The following is a 15,444-nucleotide window of genomic DNA, read 5'->3' as shown; positions in this document are numbered from 1 at the left end:
TGATATTGTGGGTCACAAATCCCATCGTGGTTTTTCCTCTTTGAGGTTTTTGACGTATAATTTTGTGTGTTATGATTCTCATTTATGTGATTGGCTTATTGGTTGCTTTACTTATTTCAATTATGTATGTACCGGTATATCGATTGGTGTATGTATATTTTAATAAGGCTAAAATTGATCATTTTGGTATAACATTGATTCACCCCCCCTCTCAGTGTTATTGGATTCCAACAGAATACTTCATCTTTGCTTCATTTAGTTTCTCACTAAAAAAGGCCACCGGTCTCCCCTCTTGGCTCAATACTTCTCCTATAGCCAATCCACTTGCATCACATTCAATGGTGAAGACCTTACTAAAATCAGGCAATACTAGGACTGGGTACTTGACAACTTTCTATTTTAAATACTCAAAACTCTTATCTGCTTCTTTGGTCCACACAAACTTCACCTTACCACCACCCTTGATGGTTTCTAACATAGGTGCACAAATATCACTGTAATTTCTAATGAATTTCCTATAAAATGTTGCAAAACAATGAAAACTTCTTACCTCTTTGGTTGTCTTAGGTGTAGGCCAGTTCAAAATAGTCTCTACCTTGGAAGAATCCATCTTCAAATCACTCTTAGAGATGACAAAGCCTAAGTACACCAACTCATGCTTCATGAAGTCACACTTTTCTAAATTTATCATCAACTTCTTCTCCTGCAACCGCTTCAGGACTACCTCCAAGTGTTTCAAGTGCTCCTCCTTGCTCTTACTGAACACCAATATGTCATCGAGGTAGACTACCATAAATTTCCTTATGAACTCCTGCAATACTTCATTCATTAGTCTCATAAAGGTGCTAGGGAAATTTGAAAGACCAAAAGGCATCACAAGCCACTCATACAACCCTTCATTGGTTTTAAATGCAGTCTTCCATTCATCCCCCTCTCTTATCCTTATCTGATGGTACCCACTCTTAAGGTCGATCTTGGAAAAATAGGTAGCTCCCCCTAGATAATCCATTAGGTCCTCTATCCTTGGAATAGGAAACCTATATCTAATGGTTATCCTATTGGTAGCCCTATAATTAGTACAAATCCTCCATCTCCCGTCCTTCTTTGGGGCTAAAACAGTAGGTACTGCACATGGGCTAAGGCTCTTTCTCACCAACCCTTTATCTAGAAGCTCTTGAATTTGCCTAGCTATCTCTTTATTCTATTGTGGGGTCATTTTATATGTTGCTTTGTTAGGAAGTAGTGCTCCCGGTAAGAGGTCAATCTGATGACTAATATCTCGCATAAGTGGCAGGGATTCTGGTATGTCTTCTGCAACCACTCCTTTTTACCGGTCTAGTAGCTCCTTGACCTCCTTAGGTCGTACCTCACTCACACCCTTCTTCCTTTCTTCCTCGGGATTCACAACCAAAGAAAAACCTACTCCACCTTCCTCCTTTAGTGTATCAAGGAATTATTTTTCTCCCACCATCATCACACTAGATCCTACATTTTGTGGATCCCCTTCTACCACTGACTGTATCCTAAAAGTCACACCATCTTTTTGGAAAGAGTAAGCATTCTTTTCTCCATCATGATGAGCCTTTCTGTCAAGCTACCATGTTCTACCAAGCAAAATATGGCAAGCATCCATTGGAAGGATGTCACACAAATTTTTTATCCTTATACCCCCCAATACTGAACTGTACCCATGCTTGTTCATTGATGAGTATGTGTTGCCCTTTGTTCAACCAACTGACCCTATATGGACAACTATGGGATATTCTCTCCAAGTTCAACTTATTTACTACTTCCAAAGATACAATGTTATCAGTAGATCTCGAATCTATGACAACTTTACAAACCTTACCTTGAATCTTGCAGTTGACTCTAAACAAACCTTTTCTTTAGGGTGGATTAGTCTTCATTGGTTCCTTGAGCAGTGTCCTCTTGATCATCAGGTTTTCTCCCATCTTTGATGTCAAATTCACTTCAGGAGATGTCACACTCCTTGCATCTTCTTGAGTCAAAGTGGTTCTCCTCTCACCACCATGAGAAGTTGAGGCCTTCTCTAGACACTTGTAGGTTGGGTGCCCCATTTGATTGAAGTTATAACATCTCATACTGGAGAACTTGGATCCTCTCCCTGATCCATTTGTCCCACCTCTTCCATTAGGTCTTCTCCCACGGTAGCCTCCTCTACTACTTAAGTCCCCAACTTTCTCTCCTTGGCCAGACTCACCACTAGACCTTTGGTTAGGACTTCTTCCTCCAAAATTGCCTCGGCCTCTAAAACTTCTCCCTCCTTTACCTCTACTGCTCTGCTCACTCCTTTTTAGTTTCTCTTCTACCCTTAGGGCCAATTGAAAACACTTGTTCACTATCTTCCGTGCCAAAATGTTGATTTCATCTTGGATGTTTATCCTTAGGCCATTCAAGTACCTCACTACTTTCTCTGACTCCTCTTCTTGTCTCTTTGAACTGAGACTGAGTTTATGAAACTCCTTCATGTATGCATTCACATCAAGGTCTCTCTGTCTGAGGTTCTGCAATTTTCTATACATCTGCACTTCATAGTCAATGGGCATGAATTGTGCCTTGACCTTAGCTTTCATCCTTTCCCAGGAGGTTATCATACTTTTTTCCTCCTTAAATCTCTCCCTTGTACATAGTTCCACCATGTAAGAGCAAACCCATTCAACCTTTCTTTTTCCAACTTAACTCTCTTGTCTTCAAGGATTTCTTTGTACTCAAAATGACTGGTCAATGCCTCAATCTAGTCTATCACCTGTTCTGCTTCCATACTTTCACTATATATAGGCAACCCATCAATGGTGTTCTTATTGACTGGCCTCAAGGAATCTACAAATTCCCTATGATATGTAGGTATCTCCTCTACCCACTTAGAGGAATTCCCATCTTCTTTATCCCCTTTTTCATCAGTGTCACTTCCATCTTCCTTATCCTTAGTCTTTTTCAATTCTTCAAGCTTGGACTCGAGCATCTCTTCGATCAAATTCTTCACTGCATCTTGTGACATACTCTTAGGAGGCATTCTGTCAGCCCCTATTTCAATCTCTTCCTCTAACATACACTAAGACCACACCACCCAAGTGATCATCAAAATCCTGCTCTGATACCATTATGATGAGAAGGCATTAGACCGGAAGGAAGGAAACCATGAACCAACCAACCTCTAAGGCTCACAGACTCAACCGGTAATCCCTAGTTCCTAAGATCCTTACACAATGCCAAGTTAAGAAATGGCTCAATGACACCAAACAACACCTTGGAAAACCCCAAGGCTCCACTATGACCACTTACATACATGTTACCTTGTCATTCATCCCTCGTAACAAGAGTGAGTCGCCTTGCAAAATTTTTAGTTGAGTCCTTATCTTGTTAAAAGTTCATTGGTTCAATCCCTAATCCTCTTATAAATCATTTCTAAATACTTATCATTACGTTTCAATGGTTGGTTTGAACCTCATGAACCCCTTGAACCATCCTGAAAAGAGTTCATAGTGTTCATATAGGTAGCGCAGGTTCTATGTTGTGTCTAAGACATTTTCAAGCTAACATTCATATCAAGTGTTTTGCAGTAGCTCTATTTCACGGTCGTAGATGATGTTTCATATACTCTTTCTCTATACTATGAACCGTTTGAACCTAGTTCAAATAGTTCAGTGATGTTCAAAGTGTTCGATGAAATTCAAGGTTCAAGCTCTGCAGGTCTGATTTTATGACAGTCATATAGACCCGCACACAGTAGCACATATCTTTTTACTCAGACATTATTTTTGAAATCTCTCCAATCAGAATGTAGAAAACTAAGTTTTGGCGAACATATCCAAAATTGAGAAAGATCCAATGGTGAAAACAATAGTTATGGCCCCCACACCGAGACAAATTTTGACTGTCATAAATATTTTCAGTCTGCCCAGCATAATGAATATTTTCATTTTGAGTTAAAATATTCAAGTAGAGAATTATATTTATAATGTTTATAAGTATTTGATGTTATAAATAAGAGTAATGGGGAAAGTGAAAAACATAAGTTAAAAGGTTTTTCAAGATTCAGTTATAAAACTGAATAAAGATTTCATGAGCTATTTATTGCGAAAGGATTGAGGGAGGCAGGGTTCTTCTTCTTTTCTTTTCTTCCAGCAGCCTGTGGGTGAGAGGGAGTAAATTTTTATTTGTAAGGGAGGAGTTGAAGCTTTTCTAAGAAATGTTTTGTACAGAAAATATCAATCTTTGAGTTGATTTTCAGACATGAATAGAATGCAAATGATATCTTCAATCTTTGTGTTGTTGATATTCTTCTCATGACTGTAGCTGGACTTTGAGCCTTTGCAGTTGTTTATTAATGTCTTTTTTGTTATAATCAATTGTGTATGTGGATTTATTACAAGTCTGTGTGCTTGAAAGTAAGCCATATTGGAGCAACAACATTCTCTGTTAGTTTTTAGTCCAAATGCTATCCATAAGTGCAGAAAATTAAACTTTGATTTAATGGTCTTCATTTATATCTATTTTGTAAATCTTTGGCATTCATTTTCATGGCTATGGATGAATGTTATTTTTCTTTATTGCTTTCTGGTTAAAAGCATATCATCAATTTAATTCCTTGTAAATCTTCTAAGAGGGAGTTGTACCTCTCAATTCAGAGGAAGATTATCACTTCAATGATAATCTATCCAACTGTTAGTTCTTTTTATCCTTCATTCTGGGAATTTTGAGTTTATTTTTATAGTTATTTTAGAAGGACAAATCCGTTCACTAACAATACAACTAACACTTCCCAGGTTCTTGTGTGACTACACACACCCTTGCATACATGAGTGGGCTACTACTAGGCTTTAGGGTTTTGAATGGCTCACTTGACCAATTCAACACAACGATCCTTGGAGGGGTGTTCTCACAACATCTTAACACAAATGAAACATGATTTCATAGTTTAGAGCTACCAGAACATCTATTTTGACTCACTTGCCCACAACCGGAACCGGTTGCTATTAGGTCTCCATTTGAGGGAATCAGGTGATGACTTTTGACACCTTGAGGTTCTAGGCAAACAAATTATATTTTTTTAGATACCCTTTTGGGAGTTCTCAGCACTATCTCAGTTTCCGGTACTAGGTCAACTTGCAGATATCCCAACCGGTACTGCACTAACAGACCTAATAGGGCTATTAGACCTATTTGACTGAACGCCTTCCACAAATTGGTCTAGTTCTCCTAATGGGTGACCATCACTAACAATGAAATGTTATGCAAAACTCCAAATTACTCTTCTACAACATTCAAACCCTTTCCAGTGCTCCACCACTCAATCCTCATACACTGCACTCATCAAACCGGTCTGTCACATAGAGATGTCAGACCTAGGGTTAGTTCTCCATCCTCTTCACCATGTTGTATCATCTTAATGGATTTAAGTACTGACATATGATATTGTGTCCCATCATCTCCTATAATGACAAAGTGTTTAGTTAAGGATTGATAGGCCAAAACCCATTATTGCAGTCAAACACTAGGGGTTTAAGGGTTTAAGGCTACCTGGTAGAGATTGCTTGTAGAATCAGGAAAATCAGGAAATGATCACTTCAAGTCTTCTCACTGAAATAAAAACAAAGTTAAAAAAATCTAGTTATAGGAACAATGCCATGAGCATTCTTTCCAATCCACCTTCAGTATGCAAACAATAGAAATTAGACGGTTTTTTCGAGTTTCCAATAGTTCTTAATGCTTCAATTTCTTTCTCGATCAACCAGCCTGCATCCTTCGGTGTTTGGGGACTTTAAAAGGTATATCCCAAATGACCACAACCTCCTCCAACTATTTTTCAAACCGAACTGACCATTGGAGAATCATAATTTACAAAAAGTGCAAAATTGTCATGACAACAAATTGACAATATGACAACTTTTGCATAATTTGACCAACTTAGACTCTAAACTATCATAGTCTCCCAAAATGATTACTGTATACTCCTAAAAATGGTCTGAAGATAGTTAATTAAATACACAGTTATTTGATCAATTCCCCTTCCCAATTAATTGAATTCACAAGCAATTTAATTAATTTCTCTATTCATCTACTAAGTAAATAAATCTAAATGATTTATTTACATAATTCATTTCACATCCCCCTTTGATTAATTAATTCTAAATTAATTAATGTCTCCCCATATTAATCAGTTCTTCTAATCCCTAATTAAGATTAACAAACTCAAGTTTGTTGAGATTAATTACCATTTTCCAATTATTTGAATTTCTAAATTCAAATGAGCACATGGCTCCTGACTTTAACCACCTAACCTAACCATCCCCTAACTTAACCCATTCAATCTAATCTTGGGTCTAACTAACCCTATCCTATCTTGCACATCCTAACCTCCTTATCCTAACCTCCCATGGTGTGGATATTCTCTCCTTGAGACACATGGCACTTTTGCCACATGTCTCCTCCTTTGGACACTTGCCCTTTCATGAGCAAGGCTCCTTGACACTTGTCACCGCAGAGATGACAAGTGTCCCTTCCTCCAACCTCTTCTCCAACTTCTTCAATCTTGGCCCTTGATATCTTCAGATCAAATCTAGACCGTTGATTCCTACCATCTTAGCTTTGGCCTTGGAATTCCTATAAATATCCCTCATTTTGGAGCAATAAGGATCTCATATCAATTTAGGCATTGTTACTATAGGCATTTACATTTCAATTATCTAGTAATTAGCATTTGTATTAATCATAGCATGTTAATCTAGGTTCTTGAATCATGCATTTCATATCATTTTCATAGTCAATCATGATCAAATAGCTACTCAACTCTTGAGTTGCCACTTTGGAGGTCATTGCTCCGCTGAGAGCCCATCAATCCAACACTTTCAAGGTCCTCAAGAATAGAGGAAAATGAGACATTTCAAGGAAGGCTTATGGTTTGCATTTCTAATCTAGTTTTCAATTAAGCTTTTCAATTACATTATATTGTCTCATTATATGTGTATGCCTTTTATATACCACATTTTTAGCATCACATTAATTGGTGCTCATCGTGGGGCGCCAATTAATGTGATGCTAAAAATGTGGTACATAAAAGGCATACACATATAATGAGACAATATAATATAATTGAAAAGCTTAATTTCAAAACTAAATCAAAGATGTAAACCATAATCCTTCCTTGAGATGTCCCATTTTCCTCTATTCTTGAGGACCTTGAAGGTGTTGGATCGATGGGCTCTCAGCGGAGCAATGACCTCCAAAGTGACAACTCAAGAGTTGAGTAGCTATTTGATCATGATTGACTATGGAGATGATATGAAATGCATGATTTAAGAAACTAGACTAACATATCCATTTTCTGAGTCTGAAAATCACAAAGTTGGGTCAAAAATAAAATCTCTTAAGTTCAAACACTTAATTTAATAAGTCTACACATTATCATTTGAACTTTTTAGTCACTGTATTGTAGAACAACATTTCTGGTCTGTCTGTCAGCGTTTTTGGTCTGTCTGGCAGCGTTTCTGGTTTATCTGACAGCATTTTTGGTCGGTTTGTCAGCATTTCTGGTCAGTTTGTCAGCGTTTCTGGTCCATATAGCAGCATTCTTGGTCGGTTTGTCAGCGTTTTTGGTTTGTATGTCAGAGTTCCTAGTCTAAATAGTAGTGTTTCTGGTCTAAACAGCAGAGTTCCTGGTCTATACATTAGAGTTCTTGGTCTGTCTGTCAGAGTTTTTGGTTTAAAAAACAAAGTTTCCAGTCTATTTCTCAGCGTTCCTGGTCTAAATAGTATCTCTTTTGGTCTAAAGGTCATCTCCCTTGGTTTAATCAATAAATCTTGTAAGTTGCACGTCAAATAACTCATGTTGCGACATTAGATCTCCCAGTTGGTACTTATTAGGTCTAAACATCTATTTTCTAAGTCTAAAATTCACAGAGTTGGGTCAAAATTGTAATCTCCTAATTTCAAACACTCAATTTGCTAAACCTACATATCATTATTTGAACTTTAGAGTCATTGTATTGCAGAACAGAGTTCCTGGTCTGTCAGTCAGCGTTTCTGGTCTGTATGTCAGCGTTTCTGGTTTGTATGTCAGCGTTTTGGGTCAGTATAGTAGCGTTTTGGGTAAGTCTGTCAGAGTTTATGGTCCAAACAACAGCGTTTCTGGTCAGTATAGCAGCGTTCCTGATCATTTTGTCAGCGTTTCTGGTAAACTACATCAAAATCAGAAAACCAAAACAACCCATTTCTCAAACAATCAAACATAGAGAGTAGGTCATCTTGTTGGGTCATTCAACCAGGTTATCTTCTATCAAAAATAGATTCAAGAACAAGACACACAAAGGTCTCAAGTATTCACCTCAAACAAGTTAAAGATCAAACACCTTAAAGTGCAACACCACATTGTCTTTGATCGTTCAAACATAGTTTCTCATCAGGATCTATCATCCTTTAATCACGAAACTACAACGCTTGATCAAAATAACCTCATTCTTTATCATAGGATATATCGTTCCTATTTGAACTTGGTCATATCAAAAATCACAAAATCTGCACTCCTAAACTAAGATCGAAAAACTTGCAAACAAGCAAATACTTGAAAAGATCATTTCGTGTCTATACATCCACAACTTTCACCTCAACAATTGATCACTTATAACGACATATTTCTCAAGATTTAAACCTCGAAAAACATTCAAAACATGTGTATGCCCGTTCTAACCAGGGCTCAGAGATGAAAGATTGCAGAAACAGAAATCGAAACGTTTGAAATAACTAAAGACTATAGAAACATAGAACGCGAAGATGAAAAACAAGTTGAAGAGGAAATAACAGAACAACATGTCAGAGACATAAAAAAAGATCCTCAATTCGAAAAATTTATGCAGAAAATATTGGAGGGAGAAAAAGAAAAATATTTCCTAATGTTAGCCAAATCTGGTGCTACACTCCCCCAAGACTTTGATGTAAAAAAATTGACACGAAAGAAAAGTGATCCTCCTCCTAATAATGAACAATATGAGGACATCTTTGATCTCGAAATGAATAACATTTCAATTCCTAATAACACCAGAAACAATGAGGAAACTTACATTCCCACAAGGGAGGAAATAGAAATTCTAAATAACGCTCAATCTAATGAGGATACAAGAAGGACTAGGGATGAACCAAGAAGAGATCAAGATCCTCCTAGAATGCAAAATCAGATTTATGCTAGAACAAATCATGTTGATAATCCTATTATGACTCTCACACAACAACTACAAACACTACAAACACAAATTCAAGATATGCAGAGAGGAAATGTTAGACGATACTCGCTTCAAGAAATATGTCCTTATCTGTTTGACAGAAACCTCAACATGATACCATTTCGTATAGGTTTCGAGACTCCGAGGTATGAAAAATATGACGGAAGCACTGACCCTCAAGATCATATAAGAGAATTTTGCACAATGAGCATGGAGTTTGCACGTGAAGATACATACTTAATGAGACTATTTCCAAAAAGCTTAACTAGATTAGCTATGGAATGGTTCTCCAAACTTCCACCAAGAATCAGATCATTTTCAGAGTTAGTGGATAAGTTTGTATCCCAATATTCCTACAACATACAACATGAAGTCACCATGCTAGACCTGTGTAACACAAAACAAAAAAGCGGAGAACCCTTCATGACATTCTTACAACGATGGAGGCAGTTAGCTTCGAGCTATCCTCGTACAGTGCCGGAGTATGAAAAAATGGACATATTTATCGACAACTTAAATGGTCAAATGAGTTATTACTAAAAAATGCAAGGAAATCAAAGTTTTGCAAAAAAGATTGACAATGGAATCGGAATGGAGGAAGCCATGATAAAGAAAGGTGAGTTGAAAATATTCAAAGAAGGAGTTCACCCTCCTAACAACACTAACAACAACAATCACAATGATAAACCAAAATCTTGGAATAGAAATCGTAATGTCGTCAATGATGGGATAGTGGATAACAACAATGTGAAACCAAAGCAACCAATTTTCAACTTATCCAATCACCCAGCAGCAGCTCAGCAAAACAACAATCACCAAAAAGCAACTATCAAAAATTTCTTTCGAAGACAATTTACAAACATTGGTGAACCCCTTGGGTCCGCATTAAAAACACTTATCACAAACAAATTGATTACTTTACCAAAAGAAAGAAACTTTGAACCCAAGGTAAAACCTGCTTGGTGGAACGACAACCATTACTGTGATTTCCATCGAAACAAAGGACACCAAATAGATGCTTGTCAACGATTAAAACATGTCATCCAAGATTTGATTGATAATGGAATAATAACTGTGGATGGACATACAACAAATGAATCTCACACAGCTTTCAAAACTCCACTTCCTAATTATGAGAAGGGTGAATCATCAATAGGGTAGAACGGTAAAGGTAAAGCAAAGGTAAACTATGCTCATGCATATGACGACGTGGTAAATGTAATCGTGGTTAAAGAGCAACAACATCACGAACCTACTCATGTTATCACATGAAGCAAAGCCAAAGTGGTTTTGCCGGGTCCTACAACAAACATGTCGTCCACTACCAAACAATACAATCTAGTGGATCAATTACAGAAAACACCCACACAAATATCCATCTTAGAACTGTTAAAGCTTTCACCTGCACACAAGGAAATTCTTGAATGAGCATTAGTAGATACCATAGTGTCCAAAGATCTTGATATTGATCAATTCCAAACCATGGTGGGACACCTCACAACTCCTCACTGCTTATCATTTACCGAAGAAGATGACATGTCCTTGCAACATCCCCACAATGCTCCTTTGCATATTGAAGTCCTTGTTCACAAAACACGAGTTAAATTTGTTCTAATAGATGGTGGAGCTGGCCTAAATATTTGTTCATTGAGTCTTGTTCGTGCCTTAGGATATTTAGAAGATGCAGTGGATCCCTGCAAAAACATCACCATAAAAGCCTATGACGAAGAAGAACGTTCCTCCAAGGGAATTGTGATACTACCCATCAGAGTGGAACCTTTACAGAAAAACACAGCATGCCAAGTTCTGGACTTGGACTTATCAGATAATATACTCTTGGGGAGACCATGGATACATGACTTGCAAGTTGTCTCATCAACCTATCATCAATGTATCAAATTTCCCTATGATGGACAAGAAATCACAATATCTGCAGATTCAAATCCATTCCAGTATTGCAACAATCTAAAAATGGCTCAAGAAGTCATTGTTCCTCATAACAGGGAGGTGTCATCTTCGAACACACAATCCAAAGAACAATCCTTTGCCTCTATTTTATCAAGTATGGAAAAACAAATGTAGTTAAGAGATCAAGGAAATGGAGAATACTCAATATCACAATTACCACTCTCTCCTAAATCCTTTGGAAAACCATCAAACTCTAAACAACAACCAATTGTGAAACATCTTCCGATATTTGATGGAGCATTCATTAGTGTTGGAACCTTATCAGAGGAGATAGAAGACAAAGATGTGCTACAGTGGCTATACAAAGATGAATAAGTTCAACAAAAGGTCAACAATGTTAGAATACCTACAGAAAAAATATGGAAAAGGATTGAGCATTCTTCAAAAGATGGGATACACTGGAACAGGTCCTATAGGAAAAAGAAAAGAAGGTATCTCAAAACCTATCCAACCTCATAATCAGCAAGCTACAGACAAAACGGGCTTAGGGTATTGACAAGTTACTCTACCAGAAGACACATTTTCTAACCAACAAAAAGAAGAATATGAAAATAGACAAGAACAACTTGCAATTGAAAGGGAAGAAGCATCTGCAAAGCAACGAGCACAACCAAACATGAAATGGCAAAAGAAACAATCCTCAAATCAATAAGAGAAACAAACCAATAGTACCTCCCAAGTAGCATTAACTCTCAATCAAAACAAGCATGAACCTAGTACTAATCAAGGAGAGCTGATAGTAAAGTTGACAGAACTCAATCTCAGTCCAGAAGAAGTTGAATATGAAAGAAGGAAAGATATAGCAAGACAAACAAAAGAAACACATCAAAAGCTATATGAACAAATTTGTAGATTGCAAGCTACAAGTGAGATAGATTTTGATGAATGGGAATGGTATTCCTATCATTCTGAAGAATCAGTTGAAGAAAATTGCTTTAAAGAAGATGTAGGAGTCGATGTAGTTCACACGTATGCAGGACGAACGTTAGGAACTAGTTCACTTGAATTAGAATCACATTCGACTGACTTGGACTTTATTGAGGATGATCAAGAACTTCTTGGGCGAGCTCATTCTGATGAGGATACCGTTCTAGACATTGACATACATATCGAAAACTTTGATAACTCAATCATGACCCTAAATACTCTCGAAACATCTCAACCAGATGATCCTTTACCTCTACTCCACCCTGAACTTATTGAATGGGAAAATGAAGGACATACTGCCATTGATACCTTTCCAAATGACTATGCCATATCCGTATATCTTAATGCAATCGAACCTGCAACAACTTCCACTAGGAATTTCAGCAACGCATCTTCCAGTCAAGTGGGTGCCAAATCTCCTAGTCGCAAAAGCGAAAATAAAGAAAACAATATCAGGTCTAATGTTGAAAACCATTTCTTGGCAACATTAGATCAGGAAAAAGTAAAAAGAAAGGACACATCTAACGGTGAAAACCTCCTCGAGGCGCCAGAAGATGGGATATTTGACGCTTTACCTGAGTACTATCAAGAAAGGTCATCAATTTTGATTGAACCAACAAAAGCCGTTAATATTGGGACAACACAGCAACCAAAGATCCTACATCCAACAACTTCTCTGTCAGAAAAAGAAAGGAAAGAATACATGGAATTCTTTAAACGACGACAAATCAATTTCGCTTGGTTATATGTAGACATGCCAGGATTGGATCCGGAGCTTATTATGCATCACTTAAATGTCAATCTAGGAGCCAAACCAGTCAAACATAAATTAAGAAAGATGCATCCACATATTGCTCTCTTGGTCAAAGCAGAACTAAAAAAATTACTGGATGTAGGATTCATCAGACCTATAGCATATCCTCAATGGGTATCAAACAATGTTCCTATTTCAAAGCCAGACAAAAGTATCAGAGTATGCACAAACTTCAGAGATCTTAATAATGCATGTCCAAAGGATGACTTTCCTTTGCCTAACATTGACCTTATTGTAGATTTAATAGCTGGACACTCCACGTTTTTTCTAATGGATGGTTTCTCCGGATTCAATCAGATTAAAATAGCACCTGAAGATCAAGAAAAGACAACTTTCACATCTTCGTGGAATACTTTCTGCTGGAACGTCATGCCTTTTGGACTAAAGAACGCAGGTGCCACATATTAGAGAGCTATGACAATGATATTCCATGACATGATGCATACATTCATGGAAGACTATGTGGATGACATCTTGGCAAAATCATACAACAAAGAAGAACATATCAAAATACTGGAAAAGATCTTTGACTGGTTAGAACAATACAAGCTACGGCTAAATCCTAAGAAATGTGCCTTTGGTGTCACTTCAGGAAAGCTATTGGGATACATTGTTTCAGCTAGAGGTATCGAAGTAGATCCAACTAAGGTCAAAGCAATCATGGAAATGGCATCTCCCAAGAATATAAGTCAACTCAGATCACTACAAGGAAGACTGCAGTCAATCAGAAGATTTGTGGCTCAACTAGCAGATAAATGTCAACCATTTACCCATCTATTACATAAAAATGTTTATTTCAAGTGGGACCATCAATGTGAGGATGCATTCAACAAGATCAAGGCATATCTCATGCAACCACCTGTTCTAATGTCACTAATTCTGGACAAGCCATTATTTCTCTATGTATCGACCACTGAAGTATCATTAGGAGTTTTGCTCGCACAACAGGATAATGAAGGAAAAGAGTGAGCCATCTACTACATTAGCAGAACACTAGTGGGATACGAGCTCAACTATTCCCCAACAAAAAAGCATGGTTGGCGGTAGTTTTTGCTTCTCAAAAATTAAGACACTATCTACTGTCTCACTCCATCAAGTTGATAGCTAAAATCGATCCATTGAAATATTTGCTCAGCAAGGCAACATTAACAGGACGACTAGCAAAATGGATCATGATCCTAAGTGAGTTTGATATTGAGTATGTAGACTGAAAAGCTATCAAGGGACAAGTCATCACAGATCAACTAGCAGAGGCACCACTTCAAGATGATCATCCTCTACATATTGAGTTTCTTGACGCTGATATCCTAACAGTCACAACAAAAGCATGGCAACTATACTTTGATGGTTCATATACGCAGCACAGATCAAGAGCAGGAATTCTATTTATCACACCACAAGGTCATACCATCCCGAAAGCATACAAATTAAGCTTTCCATGCACCAATAACACCGCAGAATATGAAGCTTTGGTTATAGGTATCAAAATGGCTGTGGAATGGAACATTACACAACTTCAGGTCTTTAGAGACTCTTAGCTCGTCATCAATCAAATCAATGATGACTATCAAACAAAAGATGACAAACTCATGCCTTACAAAAAGATGGTGGATGACTTCAAGAAATATTTTGTTGAAATCACTTTTGAACAAATTCCAAGAAATGATAACAAAGCAGCAGATGCCATGGCAACACTTGCTTCTCTATTACAAACACAAGAGAATCAAGAGCGTTATGAATTCCTGGTTGAAGAGTTGTTTTACCCATCTCATAATTGTCATGATTCCCAAACCATTTGTCAACTTATAGGACATGATTCCTCCCGCTATGGCCAAACTTACACATACCTGAAAGATAACATCTTACCTCCTGACTTATCGAAAAATCAAAAGAGAAACTTTATTCGCCAATCCTCCCATTATACTCTTGTTGCGGATACCCTATTTAAACGAGGTTTAGATGGTACTCTTTTAAGATGTCTCGAACAAGAAGAATCTGAGAAGGCCTTAAAGGAAGTCCATAATGACATTTGTGGCACTCATTCAAGTGGTCTTACCCTTTCGAAAAAACTCATACGCTTGGGCTATTATTGGCCGACTATGGAATGAGACTCTTTTCAGATAGCTAGAACGTGCAAACAATGTCAGATCCATGGAAACTCGATCCATGCACCAGCACAAGAACTGCATGCTTTGGCAACATCTTGGCGCTTTTGTCAATGGGGTCTTGATCTAGTAGGAAAGATAAATCCTTCTTCATCTAATGGTCACAAATTCATCCTTGTAGCTACAAAATATTTTACAAAATGGATCGAGGCAGTACCTCTCACAAATATCACAAGAAAACAAATTGCTGCATTCATCTTGAATTACATCATCTGTCGCTATGAAATACCAATGACCATTATCACTGATAATGGGCGACCATTCAAGAATCAGGATGTACAAGAGCTATGTGAGAAGTTCAAGATCCACAAAGACTCTCCATACCCTATTATCC

This window comes from Cryptomeria japonica, chromosome 4 (genome assembly GCF_030272615.1).
Source record: "Cryptomeria japonica chromosome 4, Sugi_1.0, whole genome shotgun sequence".
NCBI lineage: Eukaryota > Viridiplantae > Streptophyta > Pinopsida > Cupressales > Cupressaceae > Cryptomeria > Cryptomeria japonica.
This window is presented reverse-complemented; position numbering follows the sequence as displayed.